This window comes from Echeneis naucrates, chromosome 3 (genome assembly GCF_900963305.1).
Source record: "Echeneis naucrates chromosome 3, fEcheNa1.1, whole genome shotgun sequence".
NCBI lineage: Eukaryota > Metazoa > Chordata > Actinopteri > Carangiformes > Echeneidae > Echeneis > Echeneis naucrates.
In genome coordinates, this window is record NC_042513.1 from 19,877,851 (window position 1) to 19,901,876 (window position 24,026).

At 42.0% G+C, this 24,026-nt stretch overlaps 1 protein-coding gene across 2 annotated transcripts in view; it reads left to right on the plus strand.

The window, feature by feature from the left end:
• Positions 1 to 2,440: 2,440 nt before the first annotated feature.
• cemip (cell migration inducing hyaluronidase 1) overlaps positions 2,441 to 24,026 on the plus strand; it is a 122,214-nt gene continuing 100,628 nt past the window's right edge. Inside the window, exon 1 of one of the 2 annotated variants that reach the window (XM_029497464.1) lies at positions 2,441 to 2,548. The gene's annotated coding sequence lies outside the window, so the exon portion shown is untranslated. Of the gene's footprint in view, positions 2,553 to 24,026 lie in introns of both variants that reach the window. The other variant, XM_029497465.1, reaches the window with a different exon arrangement.

Here is a 24,026-nt window from a genome sequence, read left to right on the forward strand (position 1 = left end):
TTTAGCTAGTTTTAAGTCGTGCCATTTACCACATCTTCCAAATGTCTCACCTGTGGCCTCTTGGTGAACTGAGTGGTTCTTAGAAGGCAGACAAGTTTCTGGGTAAGATGCTGGATGGTTGAGATGGAGGCCGAATAACACAAACCAGGTTAATTTCTTCAGATCAGGGACACTTCACTTTAAAGTGACCTGTGTGAAAACATGTTGACTCTTAAAAAGAATACAGGTTCCAGACACTTTTTAGCCCCTCATGTTGACATCTCCTTTTCAAGAGTGGACAATATTTGATGGCAAGATGAGGTGAGAGTGAAATACAGATAACACCTCAGCTTGTATTAGTTTTTCTTTTTAAGGTTAAAAGATGTTTTTTGTTGTTTTTTTGCTGCTGTCCTCATCCACGGCCACATACTCATGCTCTGTACTGACATTACAGGCTGTTACAGGCTCAGATAGCCCCACATCCAACGGCCCAAAGTGTCATTTAATGCCTCATAATGAGAGGATGAAAGAGCAGGACTAAGTATGACAAACGCATCTTGTTTTACCTTGAACAAAAAATTGTATTGGCTTTCCAAAGGGTGATAAAATTTGTCTGTATTTGCGTTTCCATCAAGGCCTTGTCTGCAGCCCCAGACAAGATTTAATCCAATTTTACCTTCAGGCCAGAGGTGGGCGGGGAGCTGGGCTTGGAGAGTCCTTTTTAGTCTACTGACTTTTGCTGATTTCTACAGAAAAAAACAAAAAACAAAAAAGCATAACGGCCACCGGCCATTCGGGAACCTCCCTATGGCCAGCCCGCCCCTGCTTCAGGCTCTGAGCCTTTTGGGTTTGGGTTGATTTCAAATCCTAGAAAAACTTTATATATTTTTATATTTGTAAGGATCTCCATCCTGATCTGATTACTTCGACATACCTCGGTCAACTGGTCATGGTTCCGCTCATCTACGGTCATATACATAAATTAAATTAATAATTGTAGATCAACCTTGTAACTGTTGCTGTAGATGGAGAATGTGCACAGACAAGGTCATTAATGTGTTTTATTCATGGAGTTTAATGAGGCTGTCGGTTAAAAGTGAAGAGATGGCCATTGGCAGAACCTCATTCAGAGTAACCTTAGCAATGCTTTTATTATGTCGCTGAGTCACACTACACACTGTTCGTTATGGTCAGTCAAGCTATGAATGTTAACACGGACTTGTGTGTTTTCTGTTCAGTAAAAGCTCTGGGTAGTTGTTGGCTTTGCTAGCTTAAAAAATACCAACATTATTCTTTTGAACACGTGGGCCACATGTTTGTTTTTCCTCTGGTGTCATATGTTCACTTGCAGCGTGACTGTCTGATACCACTGTCGTACGTGGAGAAATTATGGAAACTCTCCCTCACAGTGAGCCAACACTGCAGGATATCAGCTCAGATGTGACTGTTTGTGGACCAGACTAAGTCCAGGGACACAAACATATACTGGGTCAGAAACTTTCACTCGAAGGCCTTGGTTGTGTGATTGGCTAGAAGACGAGAAGGCTGCGACACATCGTGACAAAGTGGCATTATAAGTGAAAGCAGAGGTTTGGAAATGGTTGTAAAACAAAGATGTATTCCATTAAAATGAAGTGGATGCATAAATCTTTTATACAAATGTCTTTGCTCTGTCCTAGCCGTGTATGCTTCATGTTCCCATTTAATTGTCATGTCTCATATGTTTTGTCTCTTTTCAGGGCACGTGTAATCTCATTACATTCAATATAGCCACTATAAAGTATTCTGTTCTGTTTAAATGAAGGATAAAAGATTTCTCAGAAGAGGAGTTTAGCTTTAATAATTACTAGATGTTATCTTGGCAGTTCATTAACATTCAAGACATTAAGTGAAGTACTTAGAAGCAATTGCAGTCTTGTAAATCAGCGTAATGAGAGGTTGCTGTATTTTAACACTGAAGGACATCTGAACAGGAGTTGGATAATTGTAGTGAACTCTTTGAATAAAAAGGGTTGGTGATTAGTGTAAATGGGAATTGATTGTTTATTGTGGACAGTAATATGCCTCACAATGAGGTTGTCAGGCCTTTAACACTGAGTTATGCCCTTTCATATTTCTCCCATCAGCATGCCAGCATAGTCGTTGGCGTTGAATTAATGCAGCTGTTAGTTTGCACTATTAACAGATTTAACTTCACCGGGAACAAAAACATTCTCCATTTTCCCCTCAGAGTTCTTCTGAGGCTCTGAAATAGCAGTTAGATTGTACAGACAATAATCAAACCGTCAGCAATGTTTTTATTCGACATCAGCGTCAGAATCCTGGTTACACCCCTGAAAATAGGTAGGTTTCTGAAGGAGTACCCCCCCAGACACACACACACACACACACACACACACACATACACACGTGTGGGCGTGTCTTTTCCTCCAGCTGGAGTAAATAGAGGCGGTGCAGAGCCAGGCGCTCCGGACAGGAGCTGGCCACGTCTGTGCGCTCCCACACGGCGCTCTGCTCCATCTCTGTGCGGCTCACCGGCTCCAGGACGGGCGCCGATTCCACGACCCAGGTCGGTAGGTCTCCGTCGACTCTTTGGCAGGTTCTGAGAGAGCATGTGCGTGTGAGCGTGTGGATATTGTGGTGCATCCAGAGCGGGGACTTGTGGGTCAATGCGAGCTACAGGTGTGTTGGGAGAGATGTTGGCGTGCTGCTGGGGAGGACTCACGCTCGGTTGTGTTGTCGGCGCGGACCTGACGCGGTCCCGCTCCGTAGCTTCTATCCGGCCGGTGCCGGTGCCGGTGCCGGCGTTCATGCCCGCCAGTCCAGCCACGACCTCGAGGTAAGAAACTGCTGGTCTTGGCCGGTGCACACAGTCCCGGGCTGTCCTCAGGACCTGGTCCCCTCGGCTGCGGCTGGAAAGGGGGGGTGACTGATCAGGTAAGCGCCACATGGATCAGTGAGGTGGAGCTGCAGCTGCTGCTGCTGCTGCTGCTGCTGTGTTGTGACTTCACCCTTTAGATGCTGTCACAAACACTGCTCTCTTTTTTTAAGTTCGGTTTGTAAGATATCTGAGTGACAGGGGTGTCCGGGGCTGTTCATCCTGCTGCCGCTCCAAAGCGCCGTCTGTTTCAGCATGCATGAATGGTGCGCACTGTTCAGCTGTAGCTCCGGAGGATACACATGTCCAGCTCCCTGCAGGCTCCCTGCAGGCTCCCTCCAACAGGTTACAGCACCGGGAGGAGTTATGTGAGGAAAGCAAATCTCCAACACTGCGTTTCATCCTTCAACCTTTCTTTGTATTTCATTTATAATAAGTACATTGAATTCATTTTCCCGTGATTCCTGGATTTTTTTTTTAGCCCTAAATTGTTGGTATAATTCTGCCATGTTGACATTAATATATATGCACAGACTTTTTTTCATTTTACAGTTGAACCTAAACTGTGTGATTCAGTATGAATTGGTATCGACTCCTCTGAGGTGTCTCCTGCTGTTTCCGAATATTTTAAGTCTGTGTGATTTCGTGTGAAAACGGCTCAACAGCTGCAGAAACTGTTTCGGTGCCTGTACTTCTGCCTCACAGTGGTTCTGTTTGTGACAGCGGGGATGAGAGGGGTTGATGAAGTGGTGATGCCCCTGAGGTGCTGTGTTTCCATATCAACCTCATCACCTTCAGCAGACGATGACATAATGATGAGCAGGAGGGTTGAACAGCGGTGGGCTGGGCAGGATGGCTTTCTCCTGGGCAGTTAGATGGGTGTTTGAGTGACCTGCTCTGTGGAGACACAGCCAGTTTAGACCAAAATAAGAGCAAGCGCGAGGAAGATCAGGCTGTCAGCTTGTTGTGTGGGAGAATAAGAAGGTGCATTTTTCTGAAGGAGCTGTCTCGCAGCATGCAGAGCTGGAGTTGAGATTACACAAGCTCTGGTATGGTGGCGATGCCTTTCATCTATGGCTGATTTGCAAATGTACAATCTGTTGCAAGAACAGTTTTTCTGTGTGCAAGTATGTGTCCTCTGTGTGTGTGTGTGTGTGTCTCTCAGAGAAAAACCTGGGCCTTCCATTGTCATAAATTCGCATCATTTATGAATCTGCACCAATGGTAAAGCTACAATCAGCAGTCAGACCCGGGTGGAATGAGTCTGCTGCAGGCTGCTTCATTTATCGGCTCCAGAGAGTTGATGTGAATGCGACACCTTGGAGGACACGCTAATTTTCACTAATTTTCAGCTCAGACACACACCTGTCACCTGGCCAGGAGCTGTTAAACCGCCAACATCCTCCACTGAGAACGAGATTAAACTTAGAAATAACTTTTAAACAGCCACAATCACCAGTCACAGTGTCTCACAGAGAGTCCAGCTCTGAGATGAGATGAGACAAATCAGTTTTTAGCACTTTGCACAGTGGCTTGTAGCTCCCTCTCCTCCGGCTGCGTCTGTGTTCACTGATGACACTGCTGCTCGTGTGTCCTGAATTTGAACAGAAAAGAAAACTTGGCGGTCACAGAAAAGGGGCCAATAAGCTTTTATTAGCAGGATTACCAGCATGCTTGCTAATTTGGTGGAAACAGGCCTTATAAGCCCCCCTCCTCTCATCAGCTCGACAAAATCTTCTCCAGCAGTAAGCCCAACTTCTCCTCACAACCAACCTGGTGAAAGTGTTTTTTCTCACTGGGACAGTCCGATCAAGGCTCAAACATGCTGCCGTTGCATCCCAGAACAAAGTTTGGGCAAGTACGGCAGATCCCTTCCCTAACACAAGCTCCATTTTTAAAATGTTTCAGTCAGGTTTTCAGCACTTTTGTGAGTAACAACAAGGAGCTGAGCTAATCAAAGAGCTGCTCCTCAAAGAAGCAATAGCACCACTCAGTGTCAGACATCTGTCCTGTTACATTGTATGAAGTTCAATTACATTTCATCTCATTCATGATGAAACTGAGGATGCCTGCTTGGAGAAATAGTGCCCTCATGCTATGCACCCTAATCACCTGGCTTTAGGATCACCTCTGACACAGTTGTTGAGAATCTTGAACTCTTTCTCACTGAGTGTATTCAAGTTTGCACCCATCCCTCCCCCTTCCCTTCCTTTGACAACTGCCACAATTAGTATCTCCCAAAATCCTAATGAGCTGACACTGATGGAAACTACTTCCCAGAACTGACACAAATTACTGTCCAAGCCACAACATTTTGTGCCCCTAAATCTTATTAATTTGACGGGGTATTATGTATTAGTGTAAATGAGACGAGCTGCAGTTCGAAAAATGTAACGTACCCCTGCTAATTTAGACCCAAAGCTCAGTTACGAATGAATGATCGCGAGCATGTCTGGAGTGCAAAAGAGAGGGAAGGTTGTAAAAGTGAAACTCTGGTGGAAGGAAACAGGAACTGCAGCTGCACCCCTGTAATTTTTCAAGACCAAAGGGAGGAGAGGATATATAAATAGAATAATTCAGCAAAGACTTTGCCTTTTTACTTCAGTTTTTCCTGAGTGAGAAACCTTATGTGTCCGTATGTGATTCCTGCTATTTGCCTGTACTGAATAAGAAGTTAGTACTTAATGAGCTGTGACGATGACAGCAGTGCCAGCCAGTCACCATTATTTATTAAGACCTATAATCTGAAACAGATCAGGTAGCCACGTGCAAGAAAATGCTAAATTACCTCTCTGCATACATGCATGTATATGTACATCCATGAGATATTCCTCTGTGGGGAAAAATCAGAAGTGACTATAAATGTCCAGGCCTTTTTAGTGGGCAAGGAAAAGCTACTAAACCTCCACAGTCACATAATCCACAAACCCTCTAAACCTTTTGGCCTTTCATATATTATGTCTATTGAAAGCAATCCTTTTCCAATGAGGAACACAACTCTTGGCAGAGAAAACGCCTCTGCTTCTCAGCACTGTCTGGAGTTTCCACAAACACACACGCACAGCAGCACATATGGCCAGAGACATACAGGCAGAGAGCTGCCACCGTGGATGATTGGGCTGGTAGCCAAAGGCCACAGTTTACTTGAGGATACAACTCTGTAGCTGAAATGGAAAAAGGAAAATGTCTTTCTCCTGCAGTCAGGCCTGCCGACCGCAGCCCACTCCTGCTTTCTCTTCCACTCTGCTTTGGAGAGTAACAGCTACGTATTTGTAGATGTGGTTGCCCAGATGGAATCTCTCTTTTTTTATTTTTTTTTTTTTTTTGGTAGCCCATCCATAAACTCCTTAATGAGCTGTGAAATTGTTTAGAACTGAACCTGTCTGTACTTGCCTCCCTGCAGCAGTGGCAAGTGGCAAGACTTGACATGACCCCCCCCCCCCCCCCCAACATAACATACTCTTAATTCATGACATAAAATAACAGTGACGTGTCTATGTGGCGTGAAACGATTCCAGTCCTGGCCCTAGGTTGAAACTACTGACAGACAGCTGCTGATGCATTGTGGGTCTGTTGTCCCTGCCCTACCTGCATTTCCGCAAAGCTGCCGATAGCACAAAGCTGCTTAAAATCTGACTTTAAAATCGCACACACACATTCAATCCAGGCGTGTCTTCCAGCACATGTTATGTTTGGATCTCAAGAGTCTCATTTAGATTAAAGCCCAGAGGAGAGGGGTGTAGTATAGCATACACCCAGTGGATTTCTTGTTGACTCATTTTTTGGTTCACCACCTCTGCATGCGGAGGGAAGACCTCTGACAGTTATAAATAGCAAACATATTGTCAGCACACTGCTAATCTGACAAAAGATGGCACGCAGATTTTGTTGCCTCAAACTTCCACCTGTTCTCCATATGTAAATGTGGCTTGTATTTTTGAGGCAAGTCATTCAGTTTGATGACTGTTTTTCACTGTAGGCTGCCTTTTTAGACCCATGTTACAGCTTTTTCTGTTTTTTATGCATTTGGGTTTTTTTCTGTTTATGGTTATCATTTTTAAAAAATGCCAAAAAATGCTCCACATATGCAGAACCAGCACAACTTCAGCTATTTACATATGTCACTCTGCTCACCCTAATTGGGAACAGCAGCTGAAAAAACTGGAAAAAAAACAAAAAAAAAAACAGGGCATTGAATTTTAATTGTGTTCTAAATTAAAACTGTAAATCGTAAGAACCAAAGAGAAATGTGAAGACATGAGTTTGGGCCAGAGTTCTGCTCATTCCTTTGAGCAGAAATGATAAAAAATTGGCTCCAAAGCTTCTAATGCGCTAAATATCTTATTGTCCACATCTGTCCACTTTTATTCTAATACAACAATGAACTCAGATGAACTTCTCTTCACTATGAGATCAGAAATATCCATTTTTAAACAGCCAGCTAGTTTTCTGAATGAGACACTCTTATTTCCTGTTACATCACTCATCTGAGCCAATAGGATTGTACAGAGAGCTGGCTGTGGATATCAGTGGCAAAGCTGGAGGATGAACACAGGGAATCAAAAAGTGCCGATACTGTTAGAAGAACAGAATGTCTCTAGTTGATGATATTGTGGATGCACTTTTCTGTGTGCATCTTTTCTGGTCTTTATAACAGAGAGATATTTTGTCTAATAAATGAGCCTGGACTTGCACATGTGTGAGGAAATATTTGTCAGCTCAGCTGTAATTCTGAGATTTGATAGGTTTAGCTTGCAGCGCTCTCTGACTCATCCCAAATCAAAGTTTAGGTGCTTGGATGCAGTCTTTGTGAATGCAGGCTGGAGCCATCTACGAAACCTATAGGTTGAGCGTTTGATACTTAAAAAGGCAGATGATCAGTAGTGTTCCTTTAGGAGGTAAATCATTCATTCTGTTCTAAAAAACCTTTTGTTCCAACATGCAACACCAAAATAGCTGTTTTTAGAGTTTCAAGTGTGTGTGAAGCTGCTTCGGGGGCCTTCATGCAACAGGCCAAGAATGTCTCAGCAGTGATTAGTAGTTTTTAAGCAGAATGAGAGCAGGCACGGAGCTGTCTACAGAGATAAAGGAGCATGTCTGAACTATTCAAAACAGCAGATCTCAACATGGTACCACTACTCTGACCCTGTATTAATGCTGGTGGAGTGCAAGCATGCACACAGACTCGTGCTTTGTTGATTTCTGTGAAGAGACACAGTGACATAATTACCATAATTAACATTATTAACATAATTACCCAATCCCCAAGTTTAACAACAAAATGCCTCACATCTTAAAACATAGTCTACCATGAACCAAAAATCCAAGTCCTAACCCTCAAATACTCTTTAAAGGTGTGTCACGAAGTGAGTCCTTCCATGTGTGGATAACAAGACATGACTGTCCAGACACACGTCTTTGCACATTAGAGGCAGAGCTTGATAAACAAGCAGGACTTCCAAGTACGGAGTGTATGTATTTAAGATGCAACTGAAAATGTGTGTTTATGACGGCTTTCATGGAAGGAAATGTATAAAGATGTAGAGAAAGATGTGAAGATATAGATTGGGATGTGTTTCCCTTCCTTTCACTGTGTGGTTGCATATGTGTGTTTGTGTATGTGAAAAAGGTAAAATAGCACTCAAGCATAAAAGAGTGGGTTTAATCATAAAAGAGATTATGTGTAGTTTAAGTAAGGCGCTGACTTGGATTAACAGAGCAGGGTTTTCTGTTTTAATGTCTTGTCTATAAGGTATCCATCCATCTTCTACAGCTTTTTCCGTTTCCGGGTCACAGAGTCTATAAGATATCTTTCTAATTCATTCATTCATTCATCGTCTACTGCTTCTCCGTTTCCAGGTCCCAGGGGTTGCTGGAGCCAATCCCTGCTCACACTTGGCAATATATACCACCATGTGGTGTATACTGATTGTCATAGATATATTTGCTTTGGACACAAAATACAATACAAGCATGTAGACGTATAGACAGACAAAGAAAAATATCAGGCAGTTACATAGCTGGAGTAAAATTGGTGCTGATGGTACGAAACCTTTATCTTATGATGAATAAATAGACAAATAAAATGAAGAAAACAACAGTCCAGTAGTTAGAACTCCACAAGTACTGAGGCCTGGGTCCTGGTCTGAACCATCACCCACTGGTTTGTGAAATGCAGTTTTGAAACCTCCAGTTTGTAATTTGTTTGACTGTGTTGTTTTGTTCTTTTTCTTTAAACCAGTTGAAACCATATTTGGATCTGATATATCTATATATCTATATATCTATCTATATATAAGCTGGTAGGCATCTGTGACAACAAATAAAAAAAGCCACATGGAGTCATTGTGTATACAACCAGTAGGTGTAAAAGGCGTAAACAGACCGTGAGGTGTGGCAGGTTCTCGTAGCTTTAGTGACTGCTTTGTGTCTGTATATGAATGAATATGAGTTAATATGGTACCAGCTTGGTATCACCAGAGCTCAGGAGATATCTATCTATTTTATTAAAACTGAGAAGAAAAAGAAGACAGGCATTCATTTTAATCACACACACATGCAGCCCACGCCCCCGCCCCTATCTTTTTGTCTCATGATTTGGTCTTTTCATGCTTGTTGAGAAAACGCGTCGGACCTGTAGAACTTCCACAGGGATTATTTTCAAGGCACAGAGAAATGACTGAGTTTCTGATTAAAACAGCAACACACACACACACACACACACACACATCCATGGGATAGCTCGCCACTAACACAAAGTGTGTACATGTTGTGTAACAGTAGTGTTACCTTTGTACTGTGTGTTGAATAAAACATGTGACTGTGCTGTTGATGTTGATGATCCACTTACACCTGTCTTCAGGCTGTCAGTCATCTCAGCCACAGCATCAGCTCCTGTCCTCTCTACTTTACCGCTCATATATTTTTGGGCCAAAGCTAAAAATAGTTTGCGAAACTAAGTATTGGAAGATTGATACAGTACAATAGTTCATCTCAGTAGTTCCACATGTCACCGCTGACTTTGGTTTTTATGAATGAAAGCAGGTTTTGAAGGTTCAGCATTCTAAAACAACAATCCACAGATTTTGCACATCAGACTCAGGTTATTTGTCATTTTGACTGTCATCAAGTCATCAAGCAGCTGAATTGTGGATGCAGTTTTTGAAGCATGGCCCCGACGTGAGAGTTAAATTCAGGCAGCCTCAGATATGTCTGCTTGTTTTTCGTGGTTGCAACTGTTTGTCGGTTCGTCGGTTGCCAGAGTAGGACTACAGGTGGAATACCGTCATTAGTTCAACTGCAGTTTTCTTCTGCACAACCACAACCGTCCACCATTTCCAACACGCATGGAGAGCAATCAACATGCGTTTTTAGTGTTCTAGTGAAAACAGGGCTGGAGGCACACAAGTAAACCAGGTGAATGGTCATTGACTGCTGTTACACTGCTGATGGCGATGTGACCACATGGCCGTGCAGCAGCACCTGTGCAGCACTGTGCTGGACAGGTGACAGCGATGTTTACAGCATCTCTGTTTGAAAGACTTTACAGCAGGAAAATTACGATGACGATAAAACATTTATCATTACCTTATTTCCAGAATGAGCATGCAAACCCCACTGGTCCTGATCTTGGCCCTTGGCATGGAAAATGAAAGAAAAACACATCACAGAAGAAAATGTCAGGACAGCAACACAACAACATGCGTCCTCGACCTTTTAAGACCTGGGGTGTGCTGAAAATGATCTTTGTGACATCTTGGGTGGTGCAAAAAATATTAACAAGCATCGGGAATGTCTGCATTTTGATGTCAAGGCGAAGTTTTGGGTACGGTGCTGCAGAAAGTACAACATGTCAATAGTAGGTCAGCTGTACAAATGAGGCGGACATTGAGTGAATGCATGTCTTCTCTGGTTGTGAAGACATTCTGAGCTTCTGGTTAGTGAGGCTTATTCAGAGCTGAGGTCAGGTTTTTATTTGTTACGGTATTTAGGGTTAGGGTTAGCTACAGTACAGAGCGCTACACGCTACTTAATGCCATCATGTGTGTCTCCTCCGAGGGTGAACGAGATAGCAGACCAACTATTGAGATTCAGTTCGTACATTTGTGCGTGTGTGTGTGAAAACAGACAGCTTGTGTGAGGAGCATGCTGTTTTTCTGTGAGGTTAGTTTCCTCTTGAACTCTGAATTGAGTCTCGCTTCACGCAGACGAGGCTTCAGTCAAGATATGGGGATTATTGTTGAGGCATCACTTTGAAGTGTCGCTCTGAAACACACGTTGACACATCCAAATTTTCCTGAGGATGACGGAGCTGACAAATAAGCAGCATAGATAATGAGTGGATGGATGAATAAACTAACGTACATTGTTGAAAAAATTCCTATCAGCATCCTCACTATTTTTCACAATCATTCTAATCATTTGTATTTACTACACTGCACTGTTTAAGGAAGTATTACTGCATTGGAAAAAACATAAATGTTTTTCTGTGAATCACAAAAATGCCAGCTCAGCCTCTGGGACTGTGGTCCTGATACATTCTTATTGGATTCAGCAGCAAGGAGTCAAGCTAGCTTTCAGAGACAATGGCCTGATGCCACCAGAAGAGAGCAGTAGGTCACGAAGGTAAACAGGCTTCAGACTGCCTTAACGAGGCAGGTAATTAGATGTAAGGCGAGATATAACTTAGTATATCACATCTCTTGCTGTCAAACTGGCCAAACACAACTTTCCCTGCTAGCATTTATTTATTTACCGACAGCCTAAATTCTGCATGCATCGCACTATGTTGCACACATTGGCATTAACTAACTGCTTCTGTTCAAAAACAGCCTCCTTCCCCATTTACCTCCTGTCTTTTCTCTTTCTAGCTCTCTCACCAAATGCACATACAAAAATGTAATGATGAGAGCCGGAAGTCGATCTAATGACCATCACAGAGGGACTTCTCTGGTTGTAAAAAGAAATAAAATTGTATTGAAAAAAATGTCCCGACCTCTCCTTTGATGTATTACAGATCAGTAGATGTTTTCAAATGAATTTATGGTCTCTAGTTTCAAGGTTTCTTCTTCACAAGATAACAATTTTTAAATGATGGTCCCATTGAGAGGAAAATACACCATAACGTATAAGGCGTGGCTACTGTGTGATTGACAGCCTCTCCGACACACTGCGACAGGATACAGTACAGAGCAGGTCAAGTCCAGTCTTCACCCTCCTCAGCTCGACCTTTTCCTCTAAATATGTTTTTTTTTTATTTTTATTTTTTTATTCTGATTCAAAAGCAAACAAACAAAAACATAAAACTAATTTGCAAACTTGAGGCTTCAAAATGGTAATTCACAAATCAGCGGGTCACATCACAGCAGGTTTCCATTTGGATGAAGCTCAAACCCCCAATCCTTATGTTAAGCGCTCAATATCTTATCCCTATTTTGACCATAACCGAAGGCTCAGAATTTACCGGTGGATGCCTGACTGAAGGTGGCACACCTGAAGTGCCATATGAGCAACAGCCCTAGCATTAAGCTCAAGTCATTGAACTGAGCTCTTTTATAGTAAGGTCAAGACAATATGAATGAGCAGTGCTTTGCAGTGCTTTGTTACAGTGGAGTGGAAAGACTTCAAGGAAACCTGACTCAAGCATTCAGTGGAGGCATGAAAAATAGGGGGGAGGATTAGAAAGAAATAAGTGGGGAGAGCAGAGCGGCTGAGAGAGAAAGGACCAGGAGGTATTGTCTTCAAGCATTGTCAGATGGTTTAGTAAAATAATAATAGTGATGATAACAACAATAAAATAGTAATCATTCTGAAAAATGTGATTACATTATTAATGATAACAGCAGCCATTATAACTAACATTAAACATCTATTATCATTACTAAGATCAATGAATGAAATGTATGTATGGTCATTCACATGTGTGGGAAATAACACTGCAGTCTTCTCTGGTTCTTGTCAATTTGAATCCTCTCAAACAATCATCATTATTTACAAGCTCTTCCAAATACACCGCAGGATCAATTATGCATTGACGTTCAATGAGCCAAATCAGAGTTCCCTCTAATAGAAATTATTTGTTATTTACAAGTACAAAAACCGTCCCTGTATTTCTGCTCTCTGTAAAAAAAAAAGAAAAAAAAAAGATAAAAGTTGTGCTGTTGATGCTAATCCTCTGCTCTGTGTGTCCAGTGGGAATGTTTCTGATGGACCACCCTGCTGTTTCTTCATTTACTATCATATCCAAAGGACATTAAACATGTTTTTTATCAAAACTAACCAGTGCCCTGCAGCCTGAAAGTGTGTTGGTGTGTGTTTAAAAAAATCCACCTCATTTATTGGCGTCAGAACGGCCGAATTAGCTGAATTTGTGAAATTATGACAGTTGGGGTCTACTGCCACGCTAGCAGCCACCTGGGGCTGAACTTGTCAGTGCTGCAGTGGCTCTAAATGCTAATTCTACCATTATGACATGCTCACAATTACTGTGATATCCAATGCTTAGCGTGTTACCATGGTTGCATTCTTAGCCGAGTTGTTAGACTGGGAAGCACAGTAGCGTAAGCAACACTTAGTTAGCTGCCATAGCGGGCCACACATATGTAAGAACTCACTCACATGGATGGGGATATAATGAACTCTATCTAAGCTCAAAGATGGACTCTGTTTGGTGTGAAATAGAAGCTGATGGCCTTTGAGGACCTTTGACTCAGTTTTTGGTTTGAAAGTTGTATGTTGGGAAATGACCAATGAGTATGTAGCAATCAGATGTTTCATAGTACAGTAGTATACAAAGTAAATTAAAGTTATTGCAGACTGCCGAGGGCTGGACAGCTCTGCAAATAACAGAGACATCAAATAGATGGTGGATTCAGTCATGGCTCATCTCTGATGTAGGTCTGCATTTCCTTCCACCACCATGCAATAAGGTCACAAGTATGATATCCGTCCAGGGTATTTTTAGACATGATTGTCAGTTGCTCTCACAGGAACACAAACACACACACACACACACACAGCTAACACACTTCAAAGGAGAAATTACAATTCAAGTTGACCAAAGTGTCTACTTAGCTCTGCCTCTGTAATTACAAATGCACACCACATGAAACCATCAATCATATGGTAGGTCAAGGACTGCAGTGAACCTTACAAGTTTCCTGCTAAGCTACCGCATTAGCCATTGCACACATACACACGCTCTGACTGTGTGGAAAATGGCAGAACAGTGTTGAAACGCAGCTCAATATTTATTCCATATGGCTTCAGTTGAAAACATTCCCTTGACTGGAGCAGATGTGTTGATGTTGGCTTTCATATTTTGCAGCTAAGTAATCACATGCTTGAACCAGAAACATTCTTGCCATATTTCAGTTATGGCAAACTCAGCTGATCCTGGCATAAAATCTGCATTTAGGAAGGCACTTAGTGGGTTAAAACACACCCATGAACTAATGCAGGACAAAGGACAATGGACAAAGGAAGATGAAATGTATGCTCATAAACCAGAGCGAATGTGAACAACACCAGAATTAAAATGGTCTGGACGGGAACAGGATTTTAGGTGAGGCCCACCTGTGGCCAAGTGGAAACCTCTGTGACGTTATCTGTTGTTTTGTAAAATGTGGAATCGAAGCCTGTGGTTTGTAAACTGGCCACCTCTCAGAAGAATTGAGGGGGATGTGACCTCCACTCTGGCAAGGTGCATCCAGAATTCAGTGTAACAGTGATATTAGCAGACATGCTATTCTTAACAACAGAAAAACAGACCTACGGCAGAATGTACTTGAAAATTGGGAAGGCCAAGGGTCTTGGGTAAACCCGGTTTTACTGGGTGGCACGGTGGGATGGTGGTTAGCGTGATTACTTCACAGCAAGATTCTCAGTTCACCTCTGTGTAGAGGTTGCATGTTCTCACTGTGCCTGTGTGGGTTCCCTTTGGGTTCAGTCAAATGACATGAGCTGTTTGTCTGTATGTGCCGGTGCTGCCATAGACTGGGAACCTGTACAGGGTGGACCATTGGACCATTGCCCCTGAACATTCGTAGGTAAAACCCTGATGGATACGTGGTATAGATGATGTGTTACCACAGCTGTCATGGACTGACTCACTGCTGTGTACTCTGTCCTGATGCTCTGTCTGTCAGTTCCACAGTAGCCTCACCTTAATTCATCTGCTGCTTTAAAATCCTTCCTTAAAATGGAGCCACGTTTTAAAAATCGTCATGTTGTATTGAAATTAAATAATGAGACCATAAACTGAAATATTTACTGAGCTAATAAATCAAGAGGTAAAGCCATTTTCACATAGACTGTACCATACATAATACTTCAACACTTCACTAACCATTAACCACAGTCAAGGGTGAAGGCTCAGCATCGGCTTCAGTTTACAAACACTGGGTCTAAGACCACGTTTAAATACAATCAGATTGTCATATCTTCAGAATATTTCTGAATGTCGTGTATTCAGTATTAAATTGATGTAATCGATTAATTAAAATTTGTAGTCCAATATTATTCTTTTTAAATGAAAAATTATTTTCTTTTTAACGACTGCTGACGATACTCATCACCCATCTTGTCATCACCCAGTGCGATTCACAAAAGCACAGGGATATGGTTAGGGTTAGGGTTAGCCATCTTGGACAGCTGCGTACAACAACTCCAACTGGATAATTTCCACCAGAAACAATTGCCATTCATGAGAAAATAAGAAATGAGAACTTTTAACACTTTTTTCACTTTAGCCCAAAAGTGGAAATTTTCTTACTTCAGAAGGGGAAATCAAAACAAAATAAAAGCAAGACTTTTTTTGTCATTGAAGTTTGTTTTTAGGGAAGAAATTATTAAGAATGCTAAATCGAGTTTAGTGTGGAAAAAATCTAAGATCTTATTTTTAACCAAGCCCTAGTTACTCAGCTGAAATGCTTCTACAATAAGTTATGTCATGCTGGCTTCAGGGTGAACCACCAGCGAGAGTTGACTACTCTTAGTCACATGCTCCACCACCACGGGCCAGAGATCACATCAGCAGTGAAATCCTGCACGCCTTGTCTCTGCTTTCCCTCAGCTGTGGATCTACTAATGGACAATCATTTCAAAACCTGGGGGGAAACGAACAAATGCAATTAAAGGCTGCCTTGACCCTGCAGGAGCCTCTTAATGAAGAAAGAAGCTTTGGCTGACTGTTGACTGTCGATGATAATACCCTAAACATTTGCCTACAGCCGCTGCGTAGTACAGTTGAATACTTGCCTTTCAAACCCCAATAATTATCTTCTCTCTCAATTAAACTGTTTTCTTACACAATAACAGAGTGACCATTCATACATTCATTCATCTTCTAACACTTAGACTTTTCTGGGAGTCAGGGGCTGCTGGAGCCAATCCCTTCGCATTGGTCAAAGGTGGGATCACCCTGGACAGGTCACCAGTCAATCACAGGCCGACATACAGAGACAAACAACCACTCAGACTCAGACTCAGACCTACGGGCAATTTAGAGTCACCAATTAACCTGAACATACATTTCTTTGCACGGTGGGAGGGAATGGGAGTACTTGGAAGAAACCCACGTAAGCATGGGGAGAACCAAACCTTCTTATTGTGGGCTAAGGGCACTAACCACTATGCCACCATGCTTCCAGTTAGGGACTGGTCCAGATTAAAAGCAATGGCCCTAGTCATATGTTACAGGAAAATAGAGCTGGGAGAGTGTATTTGGAGATCCAGAAGGATTTTTGTTCTTTCTCTCTCACTGTCTTTATGCAAAAAGTCTTTTCCCCTGTTGGAGTTTTGATTAAATTCCCTAACTGGGTGAGGACGGATGAGGTGCTCCTTTCAGACAAATGCAGTCACAGCACAACATTAATAATTAATGTGACTTTTTCTACTGATCATGACTCAGACAGGGGCTGAATACAGAAATATATCTGGGTAATGTGAGGGCATATGTTGCTCGGTTTGATCAATACTTTCTGTTGATGTCTAATGGTGACTTTTGTAAAACAGCTTCCTACAATGTAACTTGACCTGACAACTTTTAATCGTTTAATTCTTTATTTTGAAACCACATCCCTGAAAAAGGCAGGTGGACTTTTTATGTTTTTCTGGTCGCGATATTGATGAAAAGATGCAGTCAAGGCTTCCTTTGCCACAACTGAAAAGCTGACTTTGTTGGTGAAGTTGTGATACTCACAAGAGACCAGTTTCAATAACAGTCGTACTTAATTCTGACCTTTAATCTTTGTTGGGATCCTGCATGAACGTGTTCTGTTTTAAGTTGTGGTCTGAAGGTTTATATGAATTTGATAAGATCATGAATGCATTTTTTCAGTCTTGACAAGGCTCAGGAGACTGTATACAGCCGTTTGCATTGTGGTACTTGTTCAGCTTTTTATACCTCCAGGGTGGCAACAGTGGGAGTTGGTGGCTCATCCTTTCCATCCAAGCAGAAGGACCATGCAGTTCAGTTTCTATTTCCATCCCACTTATATGACCCATAAAAGTGTCTCTTGGACAACATAGACTTATTTGTTGTTGTGGGAGTGGTGTACCATCCTTTGTCACCGTTAGGGACGAAGGAAGGAGAAGAAGGAGAAAAAGAAGTGATCATACTTTTGCCCATCTGTGCCTAGAAAAAAAGAACAAAAAACTTCAGTGTTACTTGACAGTCTGTCTGTGAGACGGTCACAAGGATGTCAGAATGATGGATGAAAGTAAGGAAATTAGGTAAGAAGCTGACAGGATTAATAACAGAATGTAAACTGGTCTAAGATTCTGCTTTAATAATATTGCAAATTCAACTCTAGTTTGTTTGTGGCAGGTTGGCTCCACTTTTTTGTAGTAAACTGTCCCTTTTAGCTAGCTGGCTAGCTCTTGTCAGAATTAAGCCAAAATTAGCGCTTTATTGTTAGAGCATAGAGGTTGTCCTGATTCTCGATTGCTTATTTATAGTGTGACAAATTATATCAATCAGATTTCCTAATCTATTCAAGGTTTGGTTGGTTAGGTTTAGGAAAAAATAGATGGTGGCTGAATTAATTTTTTCGGTTAGGGTTAGGGATAGTTACCACCTCAACAAGCTTTGCTGTTATGGATGACAAGCAGTCATGGCTAATTTAAACAACAGAATATACTACTGTTGCTGCTGCTGACCCATCCATCCACCCTAAATGTTATCTGACATGGACTTTGTTGTTCTATAACCTACATCACGACCCTTCCTTTAGTGTCATCATTACTCTGAGTTCTAGATGTTGCTTAACAGCAAAAAAGTAATTGTCAGAACCTTAGTATTAGCCAGTATTAGCACCCATTCCACCTCCACTCACTAAATTTATGTCCAGCTAAGTGTATACCATGACCTCATTTCATCAATATGTGCTTTCAGAATGCAAAAACAAAGAGACACATCCAACCACAAGGACTCCTCATAATCGTTCTGGGCTGGAATTTAAAAGCCTTCTCCCTGAGGCAGAAGCTATCAAGAAACCTTTTAACAGTGGTTTAGCTCATCTGACCTTCCATTGACTCCCTGGGCTATTGAAACATGATTTACTTATTTGTATCTAGCTCAATCAAAAATTCAGAAATATACAAATCATCTTCAGCATATTGTAAGTACAACATTTTGTAAATGACAAAGCGTAACTAAAAATGGGAGTGTTACTGAATTAAACAATATAAAGGAAGTAGACAGAAACATTTCAATGGGAAAAGTTACATCAAAGAAACTGTCCTGGAAGAAAGTCATGCTAAAATTAATTCAGCTCACACCAACACACTCAATTGTTTTTGGGTACCTAACAGAGTATAACAATACCATATGTCTACATTCAGCCCGCATCAGTGAAAAGTCAGTGTGTCTGAAGGCCTTCTCTGGATGATAAAAAGAGGAGAGAACAAACACTGGAGGTGCAAGTATGCAATATCAAGATTCAGGGTCAGCATTAGAAATGCTTGGAGTGTTGTCTGTGGGAAATCATTGTAAAATGAAGCAAGACTAATGTCTCCTTCCAAAACTGGTTGTGAGCTGCACATATAGCCTTATGAAAGCTGCATTTATTTCCAGTCAGGAAAGACTTGTGTAGATAAGACAACAAGCAGTTGTAAGCTTGCTGGGTACTTTGAAAGAAAAAAGCAAGAGGGAAGAGGCAGAGCAAGAAGCAGGGAGCAGATTTGACAGTAAGATCAGGCAAATGAAAGTTCTGTGTGTATGTGTTAACTAAATGAAACCCAGGTGAAAGGGAAATCTGAGGGAAAACTAAAATGACTGAGATGTCTGGCAAAGTGCTTTACACAAGATTAAAACATGGTTAATCATCACCATTGTAAGAAACATGTTGTATGTTCCTGTGCTATAACAATAATAGGGCATCACTGTGGCGCAGCGGTTAGCACTGGTCTTTCAAAGCAAGAAGGTTTTGTATACATCCCAACCCTGTAATGACGAGTCCAGGATTCACCCCGCCCTCACCCAGCTGCGGTAGGCTCCTGCTGCCCTCCAGCTGCCCTCTTGGACCGTGCATGGATAAGTGGTAGTTGAGGCAAATCCTGACTATGGCTCATATGTGTTGATAGTCTGTCATTGCTTAAACTCAAACTACATTGGGTCCATCATGTTGGGCCTGCAGGAAAATATTTCCATTAAGTTTATAATGATATTTTATGATCTAGTGGACTAAAACTAAAGATCATTTGTGCATACAGTCAGAACCGACACAATGGGCCCCGACCACATGTGTGGGCCCTCTGGCTAGGGATTGGGCCCTCACTTTCCTGCCTCCTAAATTATACTTAAATCACTCTTTACCCACCACACATTTTGCACTATATAATTTCTCACAGGCGAATTTAGGTACACAACATACATCCAACATAAGATTTTAATGCACCGCACCTTGGAGGACGGACTGGGACGGGTTCAGGGGGCGCTCTTTCGGGGCAGGCTGCAGACAGCAGTGTCAGCAGCAACAGTCCTCTGACCTTCCTCCATCCTCTTCTCCTACCCATACCCCCTACCTCTTAATGCATCACACCACATTCAGGGTCACTTATTCACAGGGCAGGGTAACGCTTTCTCAACAGGGATTGAGGTAGCACGGGAAAGGGGACCCTCTCACTTGCAGTTCGTCATGGCATGGCTTGGGGGGCCAGGTCCTCCACGGTTAGGTGTGTAGGGCTGGAGGCGTGGGGGCCCTACGGTGGCCTCGTGGTTGGGCTTTGTACCCTGGTGGTGAGTGGTGGTGGGTCCATGGCAGCTCCCTGGTGGCCTCTCTGGGTCAGACACTGGCTGGTGTGTGATGGCTTGTCACAATTGATGAATCCTGCCAAAAATGGGCTGAGCTGTTCTTCCATCACTATGTAGCCCATCTTTGATTTGGCTCCTCTGTTGGGACACCTTCACCATCTCTCCAGAGATCTACACAGTAACTCTCTGGGCTCTCCTGAGGGAGGTGACAGGAAAAGGACAGCATCCTTCCTACCAGCACCAGCTGTTTCCCTTCCCCTGTCCATCCTTCTGCGTCTTCTCTGTCCTTTGTCCCCTGATATTCACTGAGGTGTAGCACTGCCCTCCCTGCCAGACAAAGGTCATTTCACTCAATAAAGATCAACAAACTAGCTTCCAGGGATGGCTGGTGATGGTCACACGCACACACAGAAATAATAAAATATTTAGCTGCAAGACTATAAGTGCATCAATCTCATATAAAGTTCACACACCCTGTGGTGTGTGGGGACTATGGGGACAAATGCAGACAAAAAAAGTCTTCAATCAGCTTCAAGAGCAAAATTTATTTCAAGATTTAATTACTGACTGGATTCTATGAAATCTGTATCTGTAAAGAATCGAGATATTGAATCTAGCAATGACACTGTATGTCATTAGCTTTACTGGAGGATTGAAGATCCTTACCTTAAATTTGAAAATCTCAAATTCGGTTTGACATCCTAACAGTGTACTTTAGGTACATATGCTGAACTGTTGGCTTGTTTCCATCCTGATCATCAATGTCATCACCTCGGAGATCTAAGCTATTACACATTGTGTGAGCACCCTGCTGTAATAATAGATAGAACTAATAGCTAGAGCTGTAAAACAAACCCCCAACTTTAAACAAATTCCCACTAACAACTACAAAAAATATATTTTTCCTTGCAGCTGATGATCATCAGAGGCAATCAGTGTTGAGGGGGCTGCCATTTATTAGAGAGAATGCACAGGACACAACAGCTGTAATTAGCTGTAACAAAAACAACAGTGACTTTGATTTACCAAAAGATGTTTTTCTGATGAGGACATAATCACAGCTCCATCCACCTAACAGCTGAAAGTCTAAACACTCAGTCACTGAAGTGGTACCCTCTGATTAAATTCTAGAGATAACTAAATTATTCCAAACCCATTTGATGTACATTGTGAGGAGTTCAAAATGCTAAGAGGAAGCTTCCTGTTCTCTTTGGCAATGCTTTGAAAGGATGTTGATGGGCAGAAATGAACTGAGAATTTAAATACCTGCTGCTTTAAGTTCGAAGAGATTCTGGATGTGTCATCAAGCCTTCCTTATCTCTGGTTCGTTTTGTGTCCTCTGTGAATAATAATATATTACTTTGTGATTAAAAGCTCTGCTGCATGCTGAGAGAACGTGTCTACTTTGTGAGCGAGTGGGACAGTTTCAGAGCTGATTAGGACGCAGCGGTGGTGGTCAGTGGATACTGTAAGCAGGCTAAGGTTTTCACTGAGAGTACAAAAGAACTGACACAGAGGCAGAAATGGTAATAGGGATGATGATAATGGTTCCCATTAACCTATTGAATAACCCACACCTTGTATTTGGTTTCATTGGTCAAAACAGATGCCTGTAAATCCAGAACAATTGGTAAAGGATTTTTGCATTAAACAAAAGGAGTGAAATAATTGCCTACAAACACATGCAAACCTTGCAAAGCAGATAGGCAGAGAAAAAGTGAGGAATTACAGACTGAACTACAGGAATTAAAGTGCTTGAAAGTCTCACAACCTTATAATAACTTTTAAGTCAAAACATCAGATCTTTGTAATCTGTGGAACATCATAGACAAAAAGAAAACAAACTTTTGAATAGAGAGACAATACACCAACACAACTTTTTCAATATCAAATGATATTTCTTTACTTGCGGCTACTGAAAAACAACCTCAAATTAAATTCTTGCTGAACAAACCTCACCAGTTGTAATATATCAAAACTGACAGTAGTTTAAGCATTTACACCTTCATAAATGTATGATATATCTTGTCTTATCTACAAAATACATTTATCTGACACTTATAATTACTAGTGCCCTTACAGAAAAAAATTGATTGCATAGGAACACACACAGCCAACTATAATGCTACTAATGAATAAATCGGCAATAGTATACAGTCACACTTTCGATAGTTTCTGCCTTTTAAAAAATATTTATTAGCATTGATAAGTATTTTTCATATGCAAATCCAATTTTAAATGCGAAAATCTGTTTTCATTGCACAATTGAAGTTGTTGTTCTGGTTTGTTGGCCCAAAGCTTTATATTCCCGTTCAGTCTTGTTGCTGACTTAAGTAGCTTTCTGTCATGAAATGGTACAAGTTTGCTCACTATTTTACTTTGTGGTTGAACGGGGGATAGAAACAGTTTTTATCTGTTTTTATAACGCCCCTTTATATTTGGTGATGCTCGGTGATGCTCGGTGAGGGATGAAAAACTACAACTCCCAGCGCAGCCGGTTCCCGGAGTGGGGCGGTGCTTCCGGCTCAGGTGTTTGGCGGGAGAGCCTGATTGTTAATGGGGGGCCCGCTGATTGAGACGCCGGCGGAGATTGAGCAACACACGGGACGGGACGGGAATCCCGCCATGTTGAAAATGAGTTTTAGTAACCACACACCACACAGCTGTCACCGCGGACTCACAAAAGCTGGATTCAGTCTACTGGGAGCTTGGCTTCAGCTCTTCGGACCACGCCAGCAGCAGGAGACATCTTCCCGGGGATCCAGGGAGGCTCCGAACCGGCTCCGAACCGGCTCCGAACCGTAAGATAATCTGCCCACTCTCTCCCCTCTGTCTGTTTTCTGTTTTTTAATGTTGACTTTATGGCACTGACAAGTCCAGCTTGGGGGCTTGAGCCTACTGCAGCATAGCAAATGTCTGTTACTTACGTGTGTAATTTGGAGATAGAGTTGCTGCTGGAGATATCCATGCCATTAGCAATTCATGATTTAACCCATGTCAGCAGGTTTCATTGATTGTTCCAGCAGAGCTCTCATGCAGCACAATGAGACTTCAGGTTGCACAGCAAGTACCAATTCCACAGCTGAGAAAGTTGTGCTGGCACTCTGACACAACTGTTCTTGACTATTTCACAGAAACAAAAGGGTTTCTATGTGATGTGCCTTGGTTCAAGGATTCACCCATTAAAAATAAAATAAAACTAGGTTCTATATTTTTACTATTCCTATTATTACTGTGAAAGTCAACAGAGAAATGCAGCTTATATTCAGAAACTGAGCCTTAAACCAGCTGTTAAGACTTCTGCAGCTTTGTGAAGTCACAAAATGGTAAGTCAGTCTCTTCTGTTTGGTTGAGTTACACTGTTGATACTGTAGCCTCAGAGAGAGGCTTGAGAGAAGAGATGTAAAACTGCACTAAATGTTTTTTTTCTGAAGCCAACATCCAAAAATAGTGATTACAGTCGACCACGGTCCGAAACATGGACACTACAATTGCTACAAGAGGTGGATGAAGACATAAGGCATAAGAAACTTGCTTGAACAGTGAGAAACTGTAGTGAAAGGAAATTAAATATTGAAATACTGTATATGAACAGATTCCCATCCAGTGTACAGAACCATGGCTGTGAGGCAAAAGTAAAAATAGTGGGCTCACCAAGTCACCCTGAAACAAGAAGCAGCACTGCAGGAGGAAAGTGGTGCGAATCGCAGATGGACACAGACACGTACACCCCGCTGTCAGCTTTGTATTGTGTTGAGCTCTTATCTGTATGTATACAACATTGACTCTGCAGCCTTTGTTAAGTGTATTAGTAGTTATCTCCAGGCAATATACAATTATCCCCAAACCCTGTCACGCAATTAAAACTAATTCAAATTTGAATAATGGGGTGAAATGTATACTGTCAGACATAAT